Source organism: Primulina tabacum, chromosome 10 (assembly GCF_025594145.1).
Source record: "Primulina tabacum isolate GXHZ01 chromosome 10, ASM2559414v2, whole genome shotgun sequence".
In the NCBI taxonomy this organism is placed as follows: Eukaryota; Viridiplantae; Streptophyta; class Magnoliopsida; order Lamiales; family Gesneriaceae; genus Primulina; species Primulina tabacum.
This window is the reverse complement of record NC_134559.1, coordinates 31,816-56,977: the sequence shown is the minus strand read 5'-3', so window position 1 is coordinate 56,977 and position 25,162 is coordinate 31,816. Positions and strand designations below refer to the sequence as shown.

At 39.6% G+C, this 25,162-nt stretch overlaps 6 non-coding genes and 3 pseudogenes across 6 annotated transcripts; all 9 read right to left on the bottom strand.

The window, feature by feature from the left end:
- Window positions 1-7,692: 7,692 nt before the first annotated feature.
- On the bottom strand, window positions 7,693-7,813 carry LOC142511828 (5S ribosomal RNA; annotated as a pseudogene).
- Window positions 7,814-10,275: 2,462 nt separating this feature from the next.
- On the bottom strand, window positions 10,276-10,394 carry LOC142514649 (5S ribosomal RNA). The gene has a single exon (XR_012810534.1). It is a non-coding gene; the product is annotated as a 5S ribosomal RNA (ribosomal RNA).
- Window positions 10,395-11,079: 685 nt separating this feature from the next.
- LOC142508544 (5S ribosomal RNA) lies at window positions 11,080-11,198 on the bottom strand. Its single transcript, XR_012806752.1, has one exon. It is a non-coding gene; the product is annotated as a 5S ribosomal RNA (ribosomal RNA).
- Window positions 11,199-11,851: 653 nt separating this feature from the next.
- LOC142509024 (5S ribosomal RNA) lies at window positions 11,852-11,970 on the bottom strand. The gene has a single exon (XR_012807217.1). It is a non-coding gene; the product is annotated as a 5S ribosomal RNA (ribosomal RNA).
- A 667-nt stretch (window positions 11,971-12,637) lies between these two features.
- LOC142507269 (5S ribosomal RNA) lies at window positions 12,638-12,756 on the bottom strand. The gene has a single exon (XR_012805529.1). It is a non-coding gene; the product is annotated as a 5S ribosomal RNA (ribosomal RNA).
- A 1,235-nt stretch (window positions 12,757-13,991) lies between these two features.
- LOC142511214 (5S ribosomal RNA) lies at window positions 13,992-14,110 on the bottom strand (annotated as a pseudogene).
- Window positions 14,111-14,790: 680 nt separating this feature from the next.
- On the bottom strand, window positions 14,791-14,909 carry LOC142515243 (5S ribosomal RNA). The gene has a single exon (XR_012811099.1). It is a non-coding gene; the product is annotated as a 5S ribosomal RNA (ribosomal RNA).
- A 683-nt stretch (window positions 14,910-15,592) lies between these two features.
- On the bottom strand, window positions 15,593-15,711 carry LOC142506748 (5S ribosomal RNA). Its single transcript, XR_012805029.1, has one exon. It is a non-coding gene; the product is annotated as a 5S ribosomal RNA (ribosomal RNA).
- Window positions 15,712-18,031: 2,320 nt separating this feature from the next.
- Window positions 18,032-18,151, bottom strand: LOC142511989 (5S ribosomal RNA; annotated as a pseudogene).
- Window positions 18,152-25,162: the final 7,011 nt, after the last annotated feature.

Genomic DNA, 25,162 nt, shown 5'->3' with positions numbered 1-25,162 from the left:
AAGGTTTGAGCCGTCTCTCGTTTTCAATCTGTACGCAAAAGTTCTTCTAAATTTCTAGTGCAATTTAGAAGAGGAACAAATATTCCAGTCGTGGACCGGATTAGGAGATCGAAGAAAGTTCGTAGGGAATCAACAAGAGCTAATCCGTTTATACCGGATTAGTTGGAGTCCAGTGATTTATTCACAAAAGGTATAACTTTTAACACCCTATGAATGTTTATGATAAAATCATACGAGCGTCCAAAGCAAAACTTATTTTGATTGTCAAAATAAACTAAAATTTTAAAACTTCCGCTGCGTTTGGGCGTGAAGAAAACCGAAATCCAACACAGACTTCACCTACCCACCGATCTAGACAAAGAAAACAAGAAACCCCAAGCCGCTACACATCTCGGCCTTCACTCCAAACCAACCGAACCTTACACCAGCCTCATGACTCCACTAACCTGCTCTGAACGGTCCCTTAGCATCAACAAAACGACAGCCTCCTTGCACAATTCAAGAAAATGTGAGACTTGAAACAAAAAGAATGCAATAAACACAAGAAATTCAAAGATCTTCCATAGACAAGCTTGGATCGAAACTTTTCATGAATGAACACCAAACTCAGTATATAAAACGTGTATGATGCAGAAGAATGATATAAAGCGTGCCTGGTGAAAATATTTCGCAAGAAAACCGAAGAACGAGCGTCGGGAATCAAGTCGGAGAATTTTCTTACGCCTTGAATGGAAATAGCCGTGCTTTCAGCTGCTGGGATTTCTATGAAAATGTTGAGATGGGATTGAGGTTGTCGGCTGATTGGGGAGGGTAATGTTAGGTGTAGTGGGTCCTTAGGGATTTATTATGTAGTTAATTAAAATATAATAGGCCATAAGTTGTTAATTAAAGATTTAAAAAGGATTTTAAGCCCAACAAGCTTAAAAGTAGTCTCATTAAGTCAAAACACACTCTCGAAAAATATTTTGTGGTGTAAAGTTTTTGAAAATATTAGCCGAACCCTCAAAAAATCCCCCGATTCGATAAAATTTGCTTACCGGGTAAAAATAAAATTCTGCGGATAAAAATACCAAATAAATCTCAATTCTTGAAAAATACCTTTAAAACATCTTATATTAATTAATAGAACTTAATCGTGTAATAAAAATAATTTTCTTGAAAATTTTCCGGTCTCTGATCCTCGTTCGAGAGCGAAATGCAACTTAAAAACCTTAATGCATGAACTTATAAAATGTATGGAATAAATTCTACCATGCATGAATTATGCATAAAATGCATAAAAATAATTAAACGCAATTTAATAAAATAAAAATACATTTTATGCTTTAAAAGAATTTAATGAAATACCAAAGAATTTAATAATTTGCATGCATGTGGTTTACGTGGACTTTCCTATTTTCGGGACGTTACAATCTTCCCCCCTTAAATTGAATTTCGTCCGCGAAATTCGCTTATCCTTGATAATCACAAAGTTTAGACTCTTAATTCTAGAATCTCAATATTCCACGTTTCCGCTGCGCTACTCTGATAAAATAATAAATCTTAGGATGTACTTATGTCTCCTCAATCCTAATTATTTTGCCTATTGAGATCCTTATTTGTGAATTGCAACCTAGAACTACTTATTGCGACTTAGTTCTATTCTACTCATGCCTCAAATTCCGACTTTTCTCAAACTTCCCAATATTAGAAATGGCAGTTCGAATTTTATTGCGTCTTACTTTTCTTATACTATACACATAATGTTCATCAACTTATTACATTATCATTTATGCAACTTAAGAAATCTTAACACCAAGATTTTACTGATCAACTTATATCTTCGGTGATACACTTAAAAGTTAAACCTTATCTCAAAACCATAATGATATTCGCCTAAGATCCTTGAATCGAATCATTATCTTATAGCACCAAACTTACGTAACTTAATTATTTACAAGTACATCCCAAATATTAAATTGTTGCAAATCTTTAAATTCGAGTAGCGTTAATCCATAAAACTATCGAACTTCTACCTAATTAATAAAACACTTCTATCATCAATCACATGCTTAAACTATTTTCTTCCCAATTACAATTTAGTTGAGGCTTAAGGCCCCTGGACTTTCCTCGTTGAAATGAATGTTGCATTCTTACGTATTCTCAATGCTTCATACATACTAGCGTATAAAACTTATTAAGTCATCCCATGGGAGCATTAGACTAACTCTAATAAATCAACTTCACTTATACTCCATAGAGTTCTAGAATCCCCATATCAAGCATTTTAGATTTCTCACTCGATAAAAATCTTAATATTCATTAATTGATAACTTATGTTGAACACAACTAATTCTTTTTTTATTATTATTTCACCCAAAATTTCCGTATGAACACGTATTCCATAAACTTAAAATTCAAGCTTACGCGACCCAAATAGTATTAGATAACATAATTCCAACACACATATTCACTTATTCTCAAGTTTCTTAATAACTTACCAAAAATTCCTCAAGACGAGGTGTCTACCTCAATTCTTACATGCATCTATCGAGTAACCTAACCATCAAACATACCCAACTTTCTAGAAAAATTTAAATTCCGACAAAGATATAATTTTAACTCTTAAGATCGTGATTAAAACTTATGCTACATCAAACCTTAAGTCCCCAAAAATAAGTTAACTTAATGTCTAATCTTGTAACTTGACTAAATGATCACTTTACCTTAAATTGTTATCACTCTAAATTCTTAATTTTTTTCCATTGTCTTATTCCATTAACATTTAGATTTTCAAGCCCAATATTGAATCATCCTACAATGCCATTGATTGTCATTCCTTATTATATTATAAGCCAGATTATAATCAAGTTATAATTATCTCTTCAAGCTCAAATCACCGAAAAGTCTTATCATTTAAATCATTCAATTCTCACTTACTGCTAAACAAATCCCTAAATTTCTTAAAAAATTCAAAATTAGTTCTTACTTTCCTCGAATATTATCCGAATTTGTCCTTAATCTCGAGAATCCAAAAATTACCCATAAGTTCTTGGCGTTCCTAATCCCATTTTATAGGTTTCTCGTAACATAAAATTCAATAATCTTAACTTTATTAGACCCAAGATCAATTCTCATAACCTCGAAAATTACTGATTTTACCCAAGTGTTCCTCAAAAGTTCGAATTTTAATCCTCAAAATTTCAAAATTTACAATTTGGTCCTTAAAATTGTCAAAGATTACAATTTTGGCCTTATAACTCCTCGAAATTTGCATTTTTTTCCCTAAAATTTTCGACTTGGACTCATTAAACCTTAAAATTCTCAAAACTAAAAATTTAATCCCAAAGTTTGGTAAATTCGAAATAGTCCCTTAGAATTTTATTGTTGCACTTAGGTCCTCAATTATTGATTATTACAATTAGGTCCTTTAAATTCTCAATCAATTCAATTAAATCCTTAGGTCCCATTAGGTAGAGCATGCATCCTAAATAAATTCTACGTTATTATACTTCCAAAGATCGTCGTAGTTTTCGAATCATTAATCCTTGTATGGATTCATCAAAAATTAATTCAACTAGCAACCACGAACTATCAATAATTTCTTAGAAATTCTACAAGTCCCAAAAGCATTCATAACTTTCAAGATTAACTTATTACCCCAAAGAGTAGAACATCAGTACTTCTAACCTAAAAATAGATATAATCAAATCATTATCCACTTCTCCTAAAGACCAATATTCGAATTCTTAGACACGTCCAATTCCAAACGTAACCAACATGCAATTTAATCTAGTTTTTAAAACTGTAAATCCTTAAATCATAAAAGCAGTTAAACATATACCGTAAATCATCATAAAGCGTAAATCATGTTAACATGCAGGTGATATAAGTAAAACATTTAAAACATTGAAGTCATAAAAGCTTACAGACTTGAGGCTTGAAGACTGAGCTGCAGAAACTGGAGGTGGCACAACCCTATACATGGCCCTTGCTCTGATACCAACTGTAACGTCTCACTCATTTTTAAAATTCTACTGGACATTTTTTTAAAATAAAAACTCGCATTTTCGAAATAACATTTAAAATAATCGTAATAATTTGACGGTAAAAAAATAACCAAACTCATCTACAATCATACGAAAACATAAACTAATAAAAATCTTAAAATCATCAACGTGTGAAAATATTCATTTCCTCTCAATCTCATAAATCGTAATGCGGAAAACATGTGGTCCTCGGGTCGTGTCATCGCACCAGGTCTGCCTACTTAGAGTCGGCACCTATAGTCTCCTCAACATTTAGCTCACCTGCATCACACACGCCTAGTGAGTCTAAAGAATCAACACACCTATACTAGAAATAACAAATACATATACATAGCACAAACCAGTGAAAAATATCATACTCAACATATCTTTCATGAACTTAAAAGCATAACATAAACGTGTATTGTAAAATCATAATGCCAACATACCTTTCATAAACTTTAAAACATGAATATAAACATGTCGTATCAAATCATATCGTATTAAATCATGTCATCATAAACTTAAACATTTTCTTTTTAATTGAATTCAGTTCATTAGTTGTGACTTTCGTATCAGCTCTATCGATGGATCCATCTATAAAACCGCGGTACCCGGCGGCGGGGACATCAGCGACAGCATTACCCGTCCACTGAGCCTTGGCCTCAGCTCATCATATCTCATATCATGTCAATGGAAATACGATCGTCGGTCTCCCTCTGGGGCCTTCTCATGTAAACGGGCTCCCTCTAGAGCCTTTTCCCTCACGATATCTCCAATCCTATCATCGTATACATATACATCGTCAGTCACAACCAACTCCCATCCTTCAAAAATATCATCATATTCACCACTTAATAAAAACATGCATATACGTAATTTTTCCTTTAAACCAAGCATGCAACGTATATTTTCATAAAATCTTAAAAATCGTGATGGCATAAAACTTTAAAATATAGTAAATTTGTGCTCATGGCGCTGCCAGGACCAACATCTAACCCCGGGTGCAAAATTACCATTTTGCCCCTGGAAACCCAAAAATTACCATTTTGCCCTTGGACGTAAAATTTCACGTTTTTGACATTTTCTTAATATCATTGACTCTAACATGTCCCAAATAATTATTTAAGCCTACAAAAATTTTCCCATATTTTTATTTGGCTTAAATCGATGAATTTTAAATTAATTTTTAAACATAACATATTAACGCGCTTTAATCCCGAATTAAACCAAACCTTAGCATAAAATTCCCAAATTAAAAACTTAGACTTCTTATAATTATTTGACCTTAAATATAATTTTTCATAATTTAATAAAGCTTAAATCTAGCGTTTCAATTAATTCTGTAATTAACGTTTCGTGTTGCGATTAAATCCCGGATAAATCCAAAACTCATTATTTTGATCTGAAGCTTACCAAATTCCTTAAAATATCCCCACACATATTTAAAAGCATCCCTAGACGTAAACTCGAGCCCATTTTATAACTTAACCGAATTGTTTTAAAACTTGGACCGGTGTCTCGGTTTTAACCCGAATCGACTCGAAACTTAACAGTATTTTTCCCAACTTTTTACCACACCTAATAAACACTTAAAAGGCCTTATAAACATCCAGACCCGTCGCTTAAACCATTCGATCAGGCCTTACAAAGATGCTGGAAATCAGCCTCTTCCCCTTTCGCCTACCCTACTACACTACCTCCCTATTCTCGCGTCTTAGCCCAACACCGATGGAACCAGGCACGTCTCAGCCTTTCCTAGACCACCATAGGGCTCCCCTGAACCTACTGCACCCACGCCATCAGCCTCATGAATCAGGCGTAGATCACCGTATCGCTACACTCCCCACAACACCAATCGAACCCAACTCGTCCAACTCTTCCCTTGCGGCTTCTAGGACAAGACCAGCAGCGTTCGCGCATTTCCAGACCATGATTCAGACCCACCAGAGTCTGTTCAAGGTCTAGAGTCGCCCTTGCACCACCAGACTTCACCTACCCACCGATCTAGACAAAGAAAACGAGAAACCCCAAGCCGCTACACATCTCGGCCTTCACTCCAAACCTACCGAACCTTACACCAGCCTCATGACTCCACTAACCTGCTCTAAACGGTCCCTTAGCATCAACAAAACGGCAGCCTCCTTGCACAATTCAAGAAAATGTGAGACTTGAAACAAAAAGAATGCAATAAACACAAGAAAATCAAAGATCTTCCATAGACAAGCTTGGATCGAAACTTTTCATGCATGAACACCAAACTCAGTATATAAAACGTGTATGATGCAGAAGAATGATATAAAGCGTGCCTGGTGAAAATATTTCGCAAGAAAACCGAAGAACGAGCGTCGGAAATCAAGTCGGAGAATTTTCTTACGCCTTGAATGGAAATGGCCGTGCTTTCAGCTGCTGGGATTTCTATGAAAATGTTGAGATGGGAGTGAGGGTGTCGGATGATTGGGGAGGGTAATGTTAGGTGTAGTGGGTCCATAGGGATTTACTATGTAGTTAATTAAAATATAATAGGCCATAAGTTTCTAATTAAAGATTTAAAAAGAATTTTAAGCCCAACAAGCTTAAAAGTAGTCTCATTCAGTCCAAACACAATCCCGAAAAATATTTCTTGATTAAAAGTTTTTGAAAATATTAGCCGAACCCTCAAAAAGTCTCCTGATTCGATAAAATTTGCTTACCGGGTAAAAATAAAATTCTGCAGATAAAAATACCCAATAAATCTCAATTCTTGAAAAACACCTTTAAAACATCTTGTATTAATTAATAGAACTTAATCGTGTAATAAAAATAATTTTCTTGAAAATTCTCCGGTCTCTGATCCTCGTTCAAGAGCGAAATGCACTTTAAAAACCTTAATGCATGAACTTATAAAATGTATGGAATAAATTCTACCATGCATGAATTATGCATAAAATGCATAAAAATAATTAAACACAATTTAATAAAATAAAAATACATTTTATGGTTTAAAAGAATTTAATGAAATACCAAAGAATTTAATAATTTGCATGCATGTGGTTTACATGGACTTTTCGATTTTCGAGACGTTACAAGCGGCACTGCTTTCGCCCAATCAGAACCAAGAAGTTAAGCGCTCTGGCGCGATGCCAGAGCTAGGATGGGTGACCTCCCTGGAAAGTCCTCGTGTCGCGACCGTTTACGTAAATTATAGCTAAAACTGTTGAAATAATTGTTTTTAATAAGTTAACCATCTCCGGAGTAATCTGCGTCATACCCTTCCTTACAGAACCGGCTCACGACAACAAAAATCGCTAAATGTTCCCAGAAAATTGAAAAAGAAAATAAGAAGAAGAAAATAACGAATGTAAAGCTATTATTATGCCTGGGATACGATAAAATGGAACCGAAATCGAATTTTGGACTTCCTAAACGGATTTATCGAGTAAAACGAAAGCTAACAGAAGCGGAAAATCGCAAATTAGAGGGTCTTAGAGAAGGAATTCGGCTAAAATCTCTCCAGCTCATTGCGGAGTAATCAGTCTCGTTCATTTTCCCGTTTACAATCAAATTAGGCTACAATTTTGTCCAAATCCGGCAGCGCCCGAGCTACGTTGATTTCACATGTCTTATCTGGTCCCGATCGAGATTCAGATGATTTGAGCCGAAAATCGTCTGTCAACAAGTAATCAAAAATAGAAAAACACGAAAAGGGGTGCAACACGAGGACTTCCCAGAGGGTCACCCGTCCTAGAGTACTGCTCTCGCCCAAGCACGCTTAACTTCCGAGTTCTGATGGTATCCGGTGCATTACTGCTGGTATGATCCCACCCGACATTGAGTGGGATGTTTATTCTTATATCCCTCGAGTACGTGTGGCGCGGGCGGTGATGGACAACAAATAAATCCTTATATTATTTCGAAAATTCTGATTCAGCCCTTAAACGTTCGTAAATTGCCCTTAGGTCCCCAATCTTTCGAAATATGGCATTTTTGTCCCTTAAATTTCGATACTTGCATGTTGATTTTATACACCGGGACGTAAATTTTATCGGTGTGGGTTTTTCAATAAAAAAAATACGAACTTTTTGGCAACCCCGCTATTTAATTCCCAAACTATTTTTACCAAAACTTTAATAACATTTTATTTAATTCTAATTAAAGACTGAGCTTAATTAGGGCTTAATAGGCCTAAAGCCTTGTTAGTGTTTAATTAAGTATATAATATGTTAACCTTTCCCATAAACCTACGATTATTTCAAAAGCACACGGCCACAATTCTTAAAATACCTAGATTACACGGCACACTTATTCTTAAAAATTGAGGCAAACTTTCGAGCGTTGCCAAGGGAAAGTCTTAGCCAAGGTTCTTGCTCTGTTCTTCGTCATCGTCAATGGTTTTTCGTGCGTAAATTACGCATAGGCACACATATTCTTCCCTTCAAACCATCATCACATCATATTATATTTTTATGCATGAAAATTTTGGGAAACAAGTGACACTTTGAATTATTTTCGTTTTTATGCAATCCATGAAATTCCAAGCATGATTTTGATTCAAACTTTTGTCCTTTACATGTATATACGGGCTTCCATGATATAGGTTATGTTTAGGCATGATTTTACACGGGATATAGAGTCCTAGATAATCACCTTAACACCACACACGAAATAGAACACAAGCTGTGCAGCAACCTTCTGTCATGGAGCAAAGGGTTCGGTTTTATTGTTGCAGGGGCTAGGGCTTGGTTGGCTGGTTCCAGGGGTTAACCAAGGTCGTGGGTGAGTTAGGGAGAGAGTCCTAGCCATTCTAGGACTCGGGTTCAAGGGCTGGGAAGGAGTCCTAGCAAGCTATGACTCCCACCCGAGAATCAAGGGGAATTGCGTGTAGGTTTCTGGGCTTGTTGCAGGCTTGTGGGCGTGGTCTAGGGGGCCTGGGCTAGGTCAGGTCGAGTCCTTAGGGTCCTTAGGGAGTGTACAACAGGTTGGTTTGGTGGCTGGGTTCGTTGGTAGGGGCAGGGAAGCTTGATCAAGAGTCCTTGTCCAACAAGGATTTCTCGGCCAGCTTATGGTAGAGGAGTATGGGGCTCGTTTTTTTTGTTTGGGGTTTTTTCCGTGGGATCTTTGGGTCCAGTAGGGTACTTTAGGATGTTGGTCAAGTTTTGGATCAACATGGTTCGGGGGTAACTTGTGAAAATCAAGAGATGGCTCGGGGTCGAAGATTTTGGGTCATTAGAGTTTTTTAAACTTGGGAAAATTGAAAAATGGTTCACGGGGGTCGTGTCGTGGTTCATAAGGGCAAAAATAATATAAAACGACTAAATTCTCAACTTGTACCAACACTTATGAATCTAGGTACTTAAGTCTGGAGGTCCTGGGTTCAAGTGTTGGGGAAGGCGAAAGAAACCACTTACCAGGGGTGAGATATTCTATGAGTGACGGTGCATTGGCATGGGCCGAGGCCCATGCTGGACCATCCTAACGACCCATGACAAGTAGTGGTGCGTGGGTATGGGCCGAGGCCTTTGTTGGTTAAGCCTAATGGCCCATGATGGGCCATTAGGCTGAACCAACGAAGGCCTCCACCCATGCTGGACCATCTTAACGACCTATGACCAGTAGTGGTGCGTGGGTATGGCCAGAGGCCTTTGTTGGTTCAGCCTAATGGCCCATGATCATTACAGCACTGCTCTCGCCCAATCAGAACCTTGAAGTTAAGCGTTCTGGCGTGATGGCAGAGCTAGGATGGGTGACCTCCCTGGGAAGTCCTCGTGTCGCGACCGTTTACGTAAATTATTGATAAAACAGTCGAAATAATTGTTTTTAATGAGTTAACCGTCTCCGGAGTAATCTGCGTCATACCCTTCCGCACACAACCGGCTCACGACAAAAAAAATCGCTAAATGTTCCCAGAAAATAGAAAAAAAAATAGGAAAAAAAATTAGCGAATGTAAAGTTATTATTATGCCTGCGATACGATAAAATGGAATCGAAATCCAATTTCGGACTTCCTAAGCGGATTTCTCGAGGAAACGGAAGCTTAACAAAAGCGGAAAATCGCAAATTAGAGGGTCTTAGAGAAGGAATTCGGCTAAAATTTTGCCAGCTCATTGCGGAGTAAAGAGTCTCGTTCGTTTTCCCGTTAACAATCAAATTAGGCTACAATTTTTTCCAAATCCGACAGAGCCCGAGCTACGTTGATTTCACATGTCTTATCTGGTGCCGATCGATATTCAGATTATTTGAGCCAAAAATCATCTGTCAACAAGTAATCAAAAATAGAAAAACACGAAAAGGGGTGCAACACGAGGAATTCCCAGGGGGTCACCCATACTAGTACTGCTCTCGGCCAAGCACGCTTAACTTCGGAGTTCTGATGGGATCCGGTGCATTAGTGCTGGTATGTTCGCACCCGAAATTCAGTGGGATGTTTATTCTTATATCGTTTGAGTACGTGTGGAGCGGGCGGCGATGGACAACACGCGGCACTGCTCTCGCCCAATCAGAACCATGAAGTTAAGCGTTCTGGCGCGATGGCAGAGCTAGGATGGGTGACCTCACTGTGAAGTCCTCGTGTCTCGACCGTTTACGTGAATTATAGCTAAAACTGTCGAAATAATTGTTTTTAATGAGTTAACCGTCTCTGGTGTAATCTGCGTCATACCCTTCCGCACAAAACCGACTCACGACAAAAAAAATCGCTAAATGCTCCCAGGAAATAGAAAAGAAAAATAAGAAGAAGAAAATAGCGAATGTAAAACTATTATTATGCCTTGGATACTATAAAATAGAACTGGAATCGAATTTCGGACTTCCTAAAAGGATTTTTCGAGGAAACGGAAGCTTAACAGAAGCGTAAAATCGCAAATTAGAGGGTCTTGGAGAAGGAATTCGGCTAAAATCTCACCAGCTCATTGCGGAGTAACGAGTCTCGTTCGTTTGCCCGTTTACAATCAAATTAGCCTACAATTTTGTCCAAATTCGGCAGTGCCCGAGCTACGTTGATTTCACATGTCTTATCTGCTCCCGATCGAGATTCAGATGGTTTGAGCTCAAAATCGTCTGTCAACAAGTAATCAAAAATAGAAAAACACGAAAAAGGGTGCAACACAAGGACTTCCCAGGAGGTCACCCACCCTAGTACTGCTTTCGTACAGGCACGTTTAACTTCGAAGTTCTGATGGGATCCAGTGCATTAGTGCTGGTATGATCGCACCCGACATTGATTTGGATATTTATTCTTATATACCATGAATACGTGTGGAGCGGGCGGCGATGGACAACACGCGACAGTGCTCTGGCCCAATCAGAACCATGAAGTTAAGCGTTCTGGCGCGATGGCAGAGCTAGGATGGGTGACCTCCCTGGGAATCCTCGTGTCGTGACCGTTTACGTAAATTATGGATAAAACAGTCGAAATAATTGTTTTTAATGAGTTAACCGTCTCCGGAGTATCTGCGTCATACCATTCCGCACAGAACCTGCTCACGGCAACAAAAATCACGAAATGTTCCCAGAAAATAGAAAAAAAAATAAGAAGAAGAAAATAGCGAATGTAAAATAGAACGGAATCGAATTTCGGACATCCTAAGCGGATTTCTCGAGGAAACGGAAGCTTAATAGAAGCGGAAAATCGCAAATTAGAGGGTCTTAGAGAAGGAATTCGGCTAAAATCTCGTCAGCTCATTGCGGAGTAACGAGTCTCGTTCGTTTGCCTGATTACAATCAAATTAGGCTACAATTTTGTCCAAATCCGGCAGTGCCCGAGCTACGTTGATTTCACATGTCTTATCTGCTCTCGATCGCGATTCAGACGATTTGAGCCGAAAATCGTCTGTCAACAAGTAATCAAAAATTAAAAAACACGAAAAGGGGTGCAACACGAGGACTTTCCAGGGGTTCACCCATCATAGTACTGCTCTCGCCCAAGCACTCTTAACTTCGGAGTTCTAATAGGAACCGGTGCATAAGTGCAGGTATGATCACACCCGACATTGAGTGGGATGTTTATTCTTATATCCCTCGAGTACGAGTGGAGCGGGCGGCGATGGACAACACGCGGCACTGCTCTCGCCCAATCAGAACCATGAAGTTAAGCGTTTTGGCGCGATGGCAGAGCTAGGATGGGTGACCTCCCTGGGAAGTCCTCGTGTCGCGACCCTTTACGTAAATTATAGATAAAACAATCGAAATAATTGTTTTTAATGAGTTAACCGTCTCCGGCGTAATATGCGTCACACTCTTCCGCACAGAACCTGCTCAAGACAACAAAAACCGCTAAATGTTCCCAGAAAATAGGAAAAAAAATATGAAGTATAAAATAGCAAATGTTAAGCTATTATTATGCCTGGGATACGATAAAATGGAACCGGAATCAAATTTCGGACATTCTAAGCGGATTTCTTGAGAAAACGGAAGCTTAACAAAAGCGGAAAGACGCAAATTAGAGGGTCTTAGAGAAAGAATTCGGCTAAAATCTCGCCAGCTCATTGTGGAGTAATGAGTCACGTTCGTTTGCCCGTTTTCAATCAAATTAGCCTACAATTTTGTTCAAATCCGGCAGTGCCCGAGCTACGTTGATTTCACATGTCTTATCTGGTCCCGATCAAGATTCGGATGATTTGAGCCGAAAATCGTCTGTCAACAAGTAATCAAAAATAGAAAAACACGAGGAATTCCAAGGGGGTCACCCATCCTAGTACTGCTCTCGCCCAAGCACGCTTAACTTCGGAGTTCTGATGGGATCCGGTGCATTAGTGCTGGTATGATCGCACCCGACATTGAGTGGGATGTTTATTCTTATATCCCTCGAGTACTTGTGGAGCGGGCGGCGATGGACAAAACGCGGCACTGCTCTCGCCCAATCAGAACCATGAAGTAAAGCGCTCAGGCCCGATGGCAGAGCTAGGATGGGTGACCTCCCTTGGAAGTCCATGTGTCGCGACCGTTTACGTAAATTATGGATAAAACAGTCGAAATAATTGTTTTTAATGAGTTAACCGTCTCCGGAATAATATGCGTCATACCCTTCCTCACAAAACCTGCTCAAGACAACAAAAATCGCTAAATGTTCCCATAAAATAGAAAAAAAATAAGAAGAAGAAAATAGCAAATGTAAAGCTATTATTATGCTTGAATATGATAAAATGGAACAAGAATCGAATTTAGAACTTCCTAAGCGGATTTCTCGAGAAAATGGAAGCTTAACAGAAGCGGAAATCGTAAATTAGAAGGTCTTAGAGAAGGAATTCGTCTAAAATCTCGTCAGCTCGTTGCGGAGTAATGAGTCTCGTTCGTTTGCCCGTTTACAATCAAATTAGGCTACAATTTTGTCCAAATCCGGCAGTGACCGAGCTACGTTGATTTCACATGTCTTATCTGGTCCCGATCGAGATTCCGATGGTTCTCGCCCAATCAGAACCATGAAGTTAAGCATTCTGGCGCGATGGCAAAGCTAGGATGGGTGACCTCCCTGGGAAGTCCTCGTGTCGCGATCGTTTACGTAAACTATGGATAAAACATTCGAAATAATTGTTTTTAATGAGTTAACCGTCTCCGGAGTAATATGCGTCATACCCTTCCGCACAGAACCTGCTCAAGACAATAAAAATAGCAAAATGTTCCCAGAAAATAGAAAAAAAAAATAAGAAGAAGAAAATAGCGAATGGAAAGCTATTATTATGACTGGGATACGATAAAATGGAACCGGAATTGAATTTCGGACTTCCTAAACGGATTTCTCGAGGAAACAGAAGCTTAACAGAAGAGGAAAATCGCAAATTAAAGAGGCTTAGAGAAGGAATTTGTCTAAAATCTCGCCAGCTCAATGTGGAGTTATGAGTCTCGTTTGTTTGCTTGTTTACAATCAAATTAGGCTACAATTTTGTCCAAATTCGGCAGTGCCCAAGCTACGTTGATTTCATATGTCTTATCTGGTCCCGATCGAGATTCAGATGATTTGAGACGAAAATTGTCTTTCAACATGTAATCAAAAAAAGAAAAACACGAAAAGGGGTGCAACACGAGGACTTCCCAGGGAGTCACCCATACTAGTACTGCTCTCGGCCAAGCACGCTTAACTTCGGAGTTCTGACAGGATTCGGTGCATTAATGATGGTATAATCGCACCCGACATTGAGTGGGATGTTTATTCTTATATCATTTGAGTACGTGTGGAGCGGGCGGCGATGGACAACACGCGGCACTGCTCTCGCCCATTCAGAACCATGAAGTTAAGTGTTTTGGCGCGATGACAGAGCTAGGATGGGTGACCTCCCTGTGAAGTCTTCGTGTCTCGACCGTTTACGTAAATTATAGCAAAAACAGTCGAAATAATTGTTTTTAATGAGTTAACCGTCTCTAGAGTAATCTGCTTCATACCCTTCTGTACAGAACCGGCTCACGATAACAAAAATCGCTAAATGTTCCCAGAAAATAAAAAAAAATAAGAAGAAGAAAATAGCGAATGTAAAGTTATTATAATGCATGAGATACGATAAAATGGAACCGGAATCAAATTTCGGTCTTCCTAAACGGATTTCTCGAGGAAACGGAAGCTTAACAGAAGCAAAAAATCGCAAATTATAGGGTCTTAGAGAAGGAATTCAGCTAAAATCTCTCCAACTCATTGCGGAGTAATGAGTCTCGTTCGTTTGCCCGTTTACAATCCAATTAGGCTAAAATTTTGTCCAAATCTGGCAGTGCCCGAGCTACGTTGATTTCACATGTCTTATCTTGTCCAGATCGTGGTTCAGATGCTTTGAGCCAAAAATCGTCTGTCAACAAGTATAAAAATAGAAAAAAAAGAAAAAGGGTGCAACACGAGGACTTTCCAGGGGGTCACCCATCCTAGTACTGCTCTAGCCCAAGCATGCTTAACTTCGGAGTTCTGATGGGATCCGGTGCATTAGTGCTGGTATGATCGCACCCAACATTGAGTGGGATGTTTATTCTTATATCCCTCGAGTATGTGTGGCGCGAGCGGCGATGGACAACACGCGGAACTGCTTTCGCCCAATCAGAACCATGAAGTTAAGCGTTCTGGCGCGGTGGCAGAGCTAGGATGAGTGACCTCCCTGGGAAGTCCTCATGTCGCTACCGTTCACATAAATTATAGCTAAAACAGTCAAAATAATTGTTTTTTATGAGTTAACCGTCTTCGGAGTAATCTTCGTCATACCCTTCCGCACAGAACCGGCTCACGACAAAAAAAATAGCTAAATGTTCCTAGAAAATAGAAAAAAAATAAGAAGAAGAAAATAGCGAATGTAAAGCTATTATTTTGCCTTGGTTACGATAAAATTGAACCGGAATCGAATTTCGGACTTCCTAAACAGATTTCTCGAGGAAACGGAAGCTTAACAGAAGCGGAAAATCGCAAATTAGAGGGTCTTAGAGAAGGAATTCGGATAAAATCTCGCCAGCTCATTGCGGAGTAATGAGTTTCGTTCGTTTTCCCGTTTACAATCGAATTAGCCTACAATTTTGTCCGAATCCGGCAGTGCCCGAGCTACGTTGATTTCACATGTCTTATCTGGTCCTGATCCAGATTCAGATGATTTGAGCCGAAAATCGTCTGTCAACAAGTAATCAAAAATAGAAAAACACGAAAAGGGGTGCAACATGAGGACTTCCCGGGGGGTCAGCCATCCTAGTACTGCTCTCACCCAAGCACGCTTAACTTCCGAGTTCTGATGGAATCCGATGCATTAGTGCTGGTATGATCGCACCCGACATTGAGTGGGATGTTTATTCTTATATCCCTCGAGTACATGTGGCTCGGGCGGCGATGGACAACAAATAAATCCTTATATTATTTCGAAAATTCTGATTCAGCCCTTTAACGTTCGTAAATTGCCCTTAGGTCCCCAATCTTTCGAAATATTGCATTTTGGTCCCTTAAATTTCGATACTTGCATGTTGATTTTATACGCCGGGATGTAAATTTTATCGGTGTGGGTTTTTCAATAAAAAAATACGAACTTTTTGGCAAATCGGCTATTTAATTCCCAAACTATTTTTTCCAAAACTTTACTAATATTTTATTTAATTCTAATTAAAGACTAAAGGGCTTAATTAGGGGCTTAATAGGCCTAAAGCCTTGTTAGTGTTTAATTAAGTATATAATATGTAAAACTTTCCCATAACCCAACGATTCTTTCAAAAGCACACGGCCACTCTTCTGAAAATACCTAGATTACACGGCCTACACATGCTTAAAAATTGAGGCAAACTTTCGAGCATTGCCAAAGGAAAGTCTTAGCCAAGGTTCTTGCTCCGTTTTTCTTCATCGTCAACGATTTTTCGTGCGTAAATTACGCATAGGCACAACTATTCTTCCCTTAAAACCATCATGAAATCATATTATATTTTTATGCATGAAAATTTTGGGAAACAAGTGACACTTTGAATTATTTTCGTTTTTATGCAATCGATGAAATTCCAAGCATGATTTTGATTCAAACTTTTGTCGTTTACATGTATATACGGGCTGCCATGATATAGGTTATGTTTAGGCACGATTTTGCACGGGATTTAGAGTCCTAGATAATCACCTTAACACCACACACGTAATAGAACACAAGTTGTGCAGCAACTTGCTATCATGGAGCAAAGGGGTTCAGTTTTATGGTTGCAGGGTCTAGGGCTTGGTTGGCTAGTTCCAGGGGTTAGCCAAGGTCATGGGTGAGTTAGGGAGAGAGTCCTAGCTATGCTAGGACTCGCGATCAAGGGCTGGGAAGGAGTCCTAGCAAGCTATGACTCCCACCCGAGAATCAAGGGGAATTGCGTGCTGGGTTCTGGGCTTGTTGCAGGCTGGTGGGCGTGGTCCTGGGGGCCTGGGTCCTTAAGGGGTGCACAACAGGTGGGTTCGGTGGCTGGGTTTGTTGGTAGGGGCAGGGAAGCTTGATCAAGAGTCCTTGTCCAACAAGGATTTCTCGGCCAGCTTATGGTAAAGGAGTATGGGGCTCGTTTTTTGGTTTTGGGTGTTTTCCGTGGGATCTTTGGGTCCAGTAGGTACTTTAGGATGTTGGTCAAGTTTTGGATCAACATGGTTCGGGGTAACTCGTGAAAATCAAGAGATGGCTCGGGGTCGAAGATTTTGGGTCATTAGGGTTTTTAAAACTTGGGAAAATTGAAAAATGGTTCACGAGGGTCGATTCGTGGTTCATAAGGGCTAAAATAATATAAAAAGACTAAATTCTCAACTTGTACCAACACTTAGGAATCTAGGTACTTAAGTCTGGAGGTCCTGGGTTCAAGTGTTGGGGAAGGCGAAAGAAACCACTTACCAGGGGTGAGATATTCTATGAGTGACGGTGCATGGGCATGGGCCGATGCCCATGTTGGACCATCCTAACGACCCATGACCAGTAGTGGTGCCTGGGTATGGGCCGAGGCCTTTGTTAGTTCAGCCTAATGGCCCATGACCGTTACAAAAAAAGGCGCCTTTTTTTGTAACGATCACGGGCCATTAGGCTGAACCAACAAAGGCATCGGCCCATGCTGGACCATCCTAACGATCCATGACCAGGGAAGTCCTCGTGTCGTGACCGTTTACGTAAATTATGGATAAAACTATCGAAATAATTGTTTTTAATGAGTTAACCGTCTCCAGAATAATCTGCGTCATACCCTTCCGTACAGAACCGGCTCACGACAACAAAAATCGCTAAATGTTCCCAGAAAATAGAAAAAAAAATCGGAAAAAAATAGCGAATGTAAATTTATTATTATGCCTGGGATACGATAAAATGGAATCGGAATCAAATTTCGGACTTCCTAAGCGGATTTCTCGAGGAAACGGAAGCTTAACAGAAGCGGAAAATCGCAAATTAGAGGGTATTAGAGAAGGAATTCAGATAAAATCTCGCCAGCTCATTGCGGAGTAACGAGTCTCGTTCGTTTACCAGATTACCATCAAATTAGGCTACAATTTTATCCAAATCCGGCAGTGCCCAAGCTACGTTGATTTTACATGTCTTATCTGCTCTCGATCGTGATTCAGACGATTTGAGTTGAAAATCGTCTGCCAAAAAGTAATCAAAAATAGAAAAACACGAAAAGGAGGACTTCCCAGGGGTCCACCTATCCTAGTACTGCTCTCGCCCAAGCACGCTTAACTACGGAGTTCTGATGGAATCCGGTGCATTAGTGCTGGTATGATCGCATCCGACATTCAATGAGATGTTTATTCTTATATCTCTCGAGTACGTGTGGAGCGGGCGGCGATGGAAAACACGCAGTACTGCTCTCGCCCAATCAGAACCATGAAGTTAAGCGTTCTGGCGCGATGGCAGAGTTCGGATGGGTGACTTCCCTGGGAAATCTTCGTGTCGCGACCCTTTACGTAAATTATGGATAAAACAATTGAAATAATTTTTTTTAATGAGTTAACCGTCTCCGGCGTAATCTGCGTCATACCCTTTCGCACAGAACCGGCTCACGACAACAAAAATCGCTAAATGTTCCCAGAAAATGGAAAAAAAAATAAGAAGAAGAAAATAGCGAATGTAAAGCTATTATTATGCCTGTGATACGATAAAATGGACCGGAATCGAATTTGGACTTCCAAAGCGGATTTCTCGAGGAAACGGAAGCTTAACAGAAGCGGAAAATCGCAAATTAGCGGGTCTTAAAGAAGGAATTCGGCTAAAATCTCGCCAGCTCATTGCGGAGAATGAGTCTCGTTCGTTTGCCCGTTTACAATCAAATTAGGCTTCAATTTTGTTCAAATCCGGCAGTGCCTGATCTACGTTGGTTTCACATGTCTTATCTGGTCACGATCGAGATTCAAATGATTTGAGCCGAAAATCGTCTGTCAACAAGTAATCAAAAATAGAAAATTTTGTGATTTTGTGATTTTGCTTGATTTTGTGCTTTTGGCAGAATGTATAGCATGATTTTATCTATGATTTATAGATTGACGGATAGTTGAAATGAACTATCTATATACTGGAGGATATCCAGGAACTGTAGTGCTGGATTTTAGCACTAGTGACCTAATGTCTTGTCACTTTATGAATTACTCTATAATGATAGCTATCAAACGAGTATTAAGATAGCCACAGATAAAACATTGTACAGTGAGTGCTGCAGATTTCCGCTGAATGGGAATGATATTACGGTGATATTTGAGATTGAATTTGATAACAGCTGTTGATATTGATGTGGTATGAGCTGTTGATTGGTATATACGGATGTTGTATAGCCAGTAATTGCAAGTAATTTTATCAGGATGGTTTGATAGAATGAATTTTCTGAAGTAACCTTGAGTATACATATCTTCCTTATCTGAATTGATTGCTTGTGATTTCGAGGACGAAATCATATCTTAGAGGGGGAGAAATGTAAGGCCCGAGAATTTGATTACTGTAATCTGGGATTAATCTGAAATGATTTGGCAATAATTAATATGATTATTGATTTTTAATCGAGATAATTACGAAAGGGCTAACTGTAAGGTCCAAAATTAAGACGACGTAATCCAACTGCATGCGAATCTAAGAAATTATGAAAAATGGAGTAATTAATTGATTTTAGCTGCTAATTAATTATGTGACGTACTTGTTTATATGCTAAATGAGATTTATTTGTCATCATGCAAAAAAAAATGTATTTTAGGAATATTCAAGTGACGATCGAGGAACGGGGACCGAGGGCTATAGAAAACGTAAAATATTTTTATTAAATAATTATTTTTAATTATTTACAAGAGTGTCGATGCTTTTTAGTATTTTGTGAAATTAAGGGTTTTGAGGTGATTTTATACGCCAGGGCATAAATTTTATCGGTGTTGGTTTTTCAACTAAAATACGAGCTTTTTGGCAACCCGGCTAATATATTCACAAATTTATTTAAACAAAAACCTTGTTAATATTTTATTTAAATCTTAATTTAACTAATGGGCTTAATTCTATGGCTTAATAGGCCTAAAGCCTACTTAGGGATTTAATTAGTATTTAAAGTGTAAAAGTTGCAAAACCCTACACTTTGGCACCAAAGGAAATCGGCCACCTAGTTTATTTTCTGAAAAACTCTTCCCATCACACACACACAAACCTCACGGCACTTTGAAGGATTTTTGGTAAGGGTTTTTCGAAGGCAACAAGCAAAGTAGAAGCCGTAGTCATCTCCCGTTCTTCGTCGTCAACGGTTTTTCGTGCGTATAAAACACAAAGGCACGCCATACATCTCCTTTTCTCATCCATCATATCATATTATTGATTGAATTATTGTGTGCATGAAGAACATGAAATATTTTTCAAAATTTTCGGTTTATGGCATGTATAAATGAGAAAACATGATTTTTGAATCCAATAACTTGTATATTATTTGGTTAAGGGGCTGCCATGACATAAGGAAGGATCAAGAGTGGTTTACACTTGTTTTAGAATCACACCAACTCACCTTAATCACCACCAAAAGTTACGGCAGAAACAAAACACCAAGCAGCGCGAGTTGCTGTCTTGGGTTGAGGGTTCGGGTTTTCATTGCAGGGGGTTGGGGTTGGGTTGGCTTGTTCCAGGGGCTAGACAAGGTCACGAGGGAGTCAAGGAGGGAGTCCTAGCCAAGCTAGGACTCACGGTCAGGGCTGGGGAAGAGTCCTAGCTATGCTAGGACTCCACCCGAGAACCATGCACAAGTTGGTGCAGGGTTTACGCACAGGTCCAGGGGATGAGGGGCTCAACTCGGGGTCATGGGCTGGGCTAGGGTGGCTCACTAGGGTCCTAGCGTGGTGCACAATAATTTGGTTTAGGGGCTGGGGCGTCGGCTTAGGGTCTAGACACCAAAATCGTAGAGTCCATGAAAGCTGAAAGTCTCGGCCAGCATGGGGTTACTTAGGAAGCTGTCGTTTTTGTGGTTTGGGCTTGTTTCTTGGTGAGGTTAGAGTCCAGTAGGGTACTTAAACATGTTGGGCAGGTTCTGGTTTGATATTGCTCGGGGGTAACAAGTGAAAATCGAAAGTTGGCTCGGGGTCGAAGTTTAGGTGTCGAATAGGGTATTTAAAAGAAGAAAAAAATTGGAAAACGGCTCACGGGGGTCGAGTAGGGGTCCATAAGGGCTAAAATAATATAAAATGACTAAATTTAGAATTTAGGAATTTTATATTAAAGTTTGGTATTTTTCGGAATTAAAACACCGTCAAAATAATTTAGAAAAGATAATTGAAAAAGTCTAACATTTATGCCAAATAAAATTATGAAAAAATTCACGTAAGCTTAAATAATTATTTGGGACATGTTAGAGTCATGAAATCAAGGAAAAAGTCGAGAAGGTAAAATTTTACGTCTAGGGGTAAAACGGTCTTTTTGCACCTAGAGCATAGTAAACGTCATGGCAGTGCCCTAAATGCTATTTTTATGAAAATACGATTATTTTTAAATGTTTATGAATTATTCATGATTAAATGATGATTTTTAAAAGTCTAAGGGATTTTTATGATTTAAGAAGACATTTAAAATACATGTTGCATGCTTGATTTCAAAAAAATGAAAAAAGTAATGATATTCATGATTTTTTTAAGTGATGCGAATGAAAAATGTTGAAGGATGTGAAATAATTGTGACTAATTCGTTAATGTTGGCGACGTCGTGAGGGTTATGGTCTCAGTGGGAGCCCGACGATCGTGTTTCCATCATTGCGAATATGTAGTAATGGATATGTGGTAACGGTTTTGTGGTAATGGAAGAATGAGAATATCGTGAGGGGAAAAGGCCCCAGATGGAGCCCATTTATGGGAAAAGGCCCTAGAGGGAGCCCCGACGATCGTATTTCTATTCGAATCATGATAGGCCAGGGCCCCGTTGACCGGTGAGAGTGTTGCTGGTGTCCCTCGCCGCCCAGTACTGTGGTTTTATGTAGATGGATCCATCGACCCTCATGAGCATGATCAGGAAAGTCACAATTAACTATCTGAATTCAACAAAAGGAAAAGGAAAAGGAAAAGGAAAAGGAAAAATGTTTATGATCATGAAAAATGTTTTATGTCATGTCATGTTGAGGAAAAAAGGGAAAAGGTTAAGGTTTATGATTGCATGTCATGAAAAAGTATTTTATGAAAATGTTTATGTTTAATGTTTTATGCATCATGAAAATATTTACAAAAATGTTTATGTTTATGCATCTTCATGAAAATGATATTTTAAGTACAAATATTTTTCACCGTTATATGTTGACTGTATTACGTATTACTCGTTATCAAGATTATGGTGTGTTGAGTCTTTAGATTCACTAGGTGTGATGGATGCAGGTGGTATTGAGGGAGGACTTGATGAGTGATTTGACTGGACTGAAGGCGCACATAACCCGAGGACCAGCGCTACATTTTCCGCATTATGCTTTATGATTTTATTTAAAGATTTTAAGACGATTTACTTATGCTTTTGAGAGATTTTGAGAGGTTTAGTATGAGCTTTACTTTTCAAATTTATTGCTTTTTAGGTTTGGTAATCATGCGACGATTTTATTTTATGACCATTGCACTTGATTTTTAAAATGCTAGATGGTTGGTATTTTATTTTAAGGGTTAAAATATTTTATAAAAATATTTTAGTGAAAGCCGAAAATTTTAGAGAGAGGAAAAAAAAATTTCTAGTACTTTTAAAGCAATAAAAAGAGCAGGACGCTTCAGTTGGTATCAGAGCCAGGTTCCTGTAAAGGGTCGTGCCACCATCAGCGCCAGAAAGATCAGTCGTCAAGCCTCAAGTCGTAAGTTTTAGTTGTTTTATGTGATTCTATATGATTTAACCTGCATGACGTTATGTATATTATGTTTAGGATACCTGTTTAATAGTTTTTTTTAGTAGTATTGCCTTGCATGCTTAAAATGCTTATTAAGTCAGGATGTGTTACATGATTAGAAAACTTAGATTTAATTGCATGTTGGTTACGTTAGAATTTGGAAAACATTCAGATAAAATGCCTCCTAGACGCGTACCCGTTATCGAGATTCAGGCAGAGAACAGTGGTAATCGCCGAGGGAATAGTCAAAGAAATGCACCACCACCACCACCTCCTCCACCTGAGGATCCTGCTACTCGTGCATTAGAGGGTATGGCTCGTCTCTTCGAGCAACAGTTACAGCAGCAGCAGATACAGCAGCAACAGCTACAGCTGCAGTTACAGCAGATGCAGCAGCAGCAGCCACAACAGCCACCTAGGCCACATGATGATATTTATGAGCAGTTCCGGAGGCTAGGGCCGAAGGAATTTTCTGGCACCACCGATCCATTTGCTGCAGAGAGTTGGATCCAATCACTCGAGGTACATTTTCGCTATCTGAACATGGGAGACGCCGACCGTGTAAGATGCACTACTTATCTGCTTAGGGACGACGCTTCTTTATGGTGGGAAGGAGCCGAGCATGGTGTTGACCTTGCTACACTCACTTGGGCACAGTTCAAGACGAAATTCTATGAGAAATACTTTACTGCTGATGTCAGAAGCCGGATAAAGAGGGAATTTATGACCCTCCGTCAGGGAGACATATCTGTTGCTGATTTTGTGAAGAAGTTTGATAGGGGTTGCTACTTCGTACCCCTTATTGCTGGAGACGCGGAAGTAAAACTTAGGCATTTCAAGGATGGCCTAAGACCTACCATTCGGGATAAAGTTATGATGATGCGTCCGGAGAATTATGCTATGGCAGTTACTTATGCATATCAGGCTGAGCAATCCTTAAAGGACATTGACTTTGAGATTCAGCGCAAGAGGCAGCATTATCAGAATAACAATCAACCCAACAAGAAGCCAAATACGGGTCCTCCTAGACCTCAAGGGCCTCAAAAGCCCCAAGGTCAAGTCAAGAAGCCAGCGCCACCAAAGCCACAGAATCCGGGAGCACCAAAGCCTGCTGAGAGGCAACCATGCAAGGAGTGCAACCGTATACATCTTGGCAAATGCGAGTTGGGATCATATAAATGTTTCTACTGCAAGGAGGCCGGTCACAAGGCTATTGATTGCCCAAAGAGGAAAGCAGCTGCTACGGCCCGAGCTTATGTTATGAATGCCGAGGAAGCTGAGGAAGAGGCAGACACTACACTCATCAAGGGGAGGATCATCATTCTAGGCGTAGCTACCTATGATTTGCTAGATTCAGGAGCTACACACTCTTTCATATCAGAAACCTTCATCAAAAGACTGAATATTACTCCTAAAGATATGGGTTTGGATTTCAAAGTTTCGATTCCTTCCGGTGATCAGATGCTCACATCTAAGATTGTTAAGAATCTGGAGCTTCGTTTATTCAGAGATGTTGTACGGGCAGATCTTATTGTGCTTCCTATGCCCGAATTCGATATTATACTTGGGATGGATTGGCTATCAGCGAATGGAGCTTCGATTGATTTTCGTCAGCGATCAGTATCAATTAGGTCACCCAGTGGTAAATCTTTTGTTTTCGAGGCGGCAAGAAACCAGCAAATGCCGCACATTATCTCTTGTCTAAGTGCGAGGAAGCTTATTAAGCATGGATGTCAGGCGTATTTAGCATGTGTCACTACTACACATGAATCCATCAGCCAGAAGTTAGAAGATGTTGATATTGTGAGGGATTTTCCTAGCGTCTTTCCCGAAGACGTTTCTGGCATCCCACCCGATCGTGAAGTGGAGTTCTCTATTGACCTTATGCCGGGCACTGTTCCTATATCTAAAGCACCTTATCGTCTAGAACCCGCTGAAATGAAAGAACTAAAAGATCAAATCCAAGAACTGCTAGACAAGGGTTTTATTCGCCCTAGTTACTCTCCGTGGGGCGCACCGGTTTTGTTTGTGAAAAAGAAAGATGGTAGTATGCGTCTTTGCATCGATTATCGAGAGCTCAATAGGGTCACTATCAAAAATAAGTATCCACTGTCAAGAATTGAGGATTTATTTGACCAGTTGCAAGGAGCTTCGATGTTTTCTAAAATTGATCTGCGATCTGGATACCATCAGTTGAAAGTCAAGGAGTCTGACGTGCACAAGACAGCATTTCGCACAAGATATGGGCACTATGAGTTTATGGTCATGCCATTCGGGTTGACCAATGCGCCAGCGATCTTCATGGATCTCATGAATCGCGTATTTCAGCCGTATCTGGATCAGTTTATTATTGTCTTCATTGATGACATATTGATCTATTCCAAGAGCAGAGAGGAGCATAGTCGCCATTTGAGGACAGCACTGCAGGTATTAAGAGACAG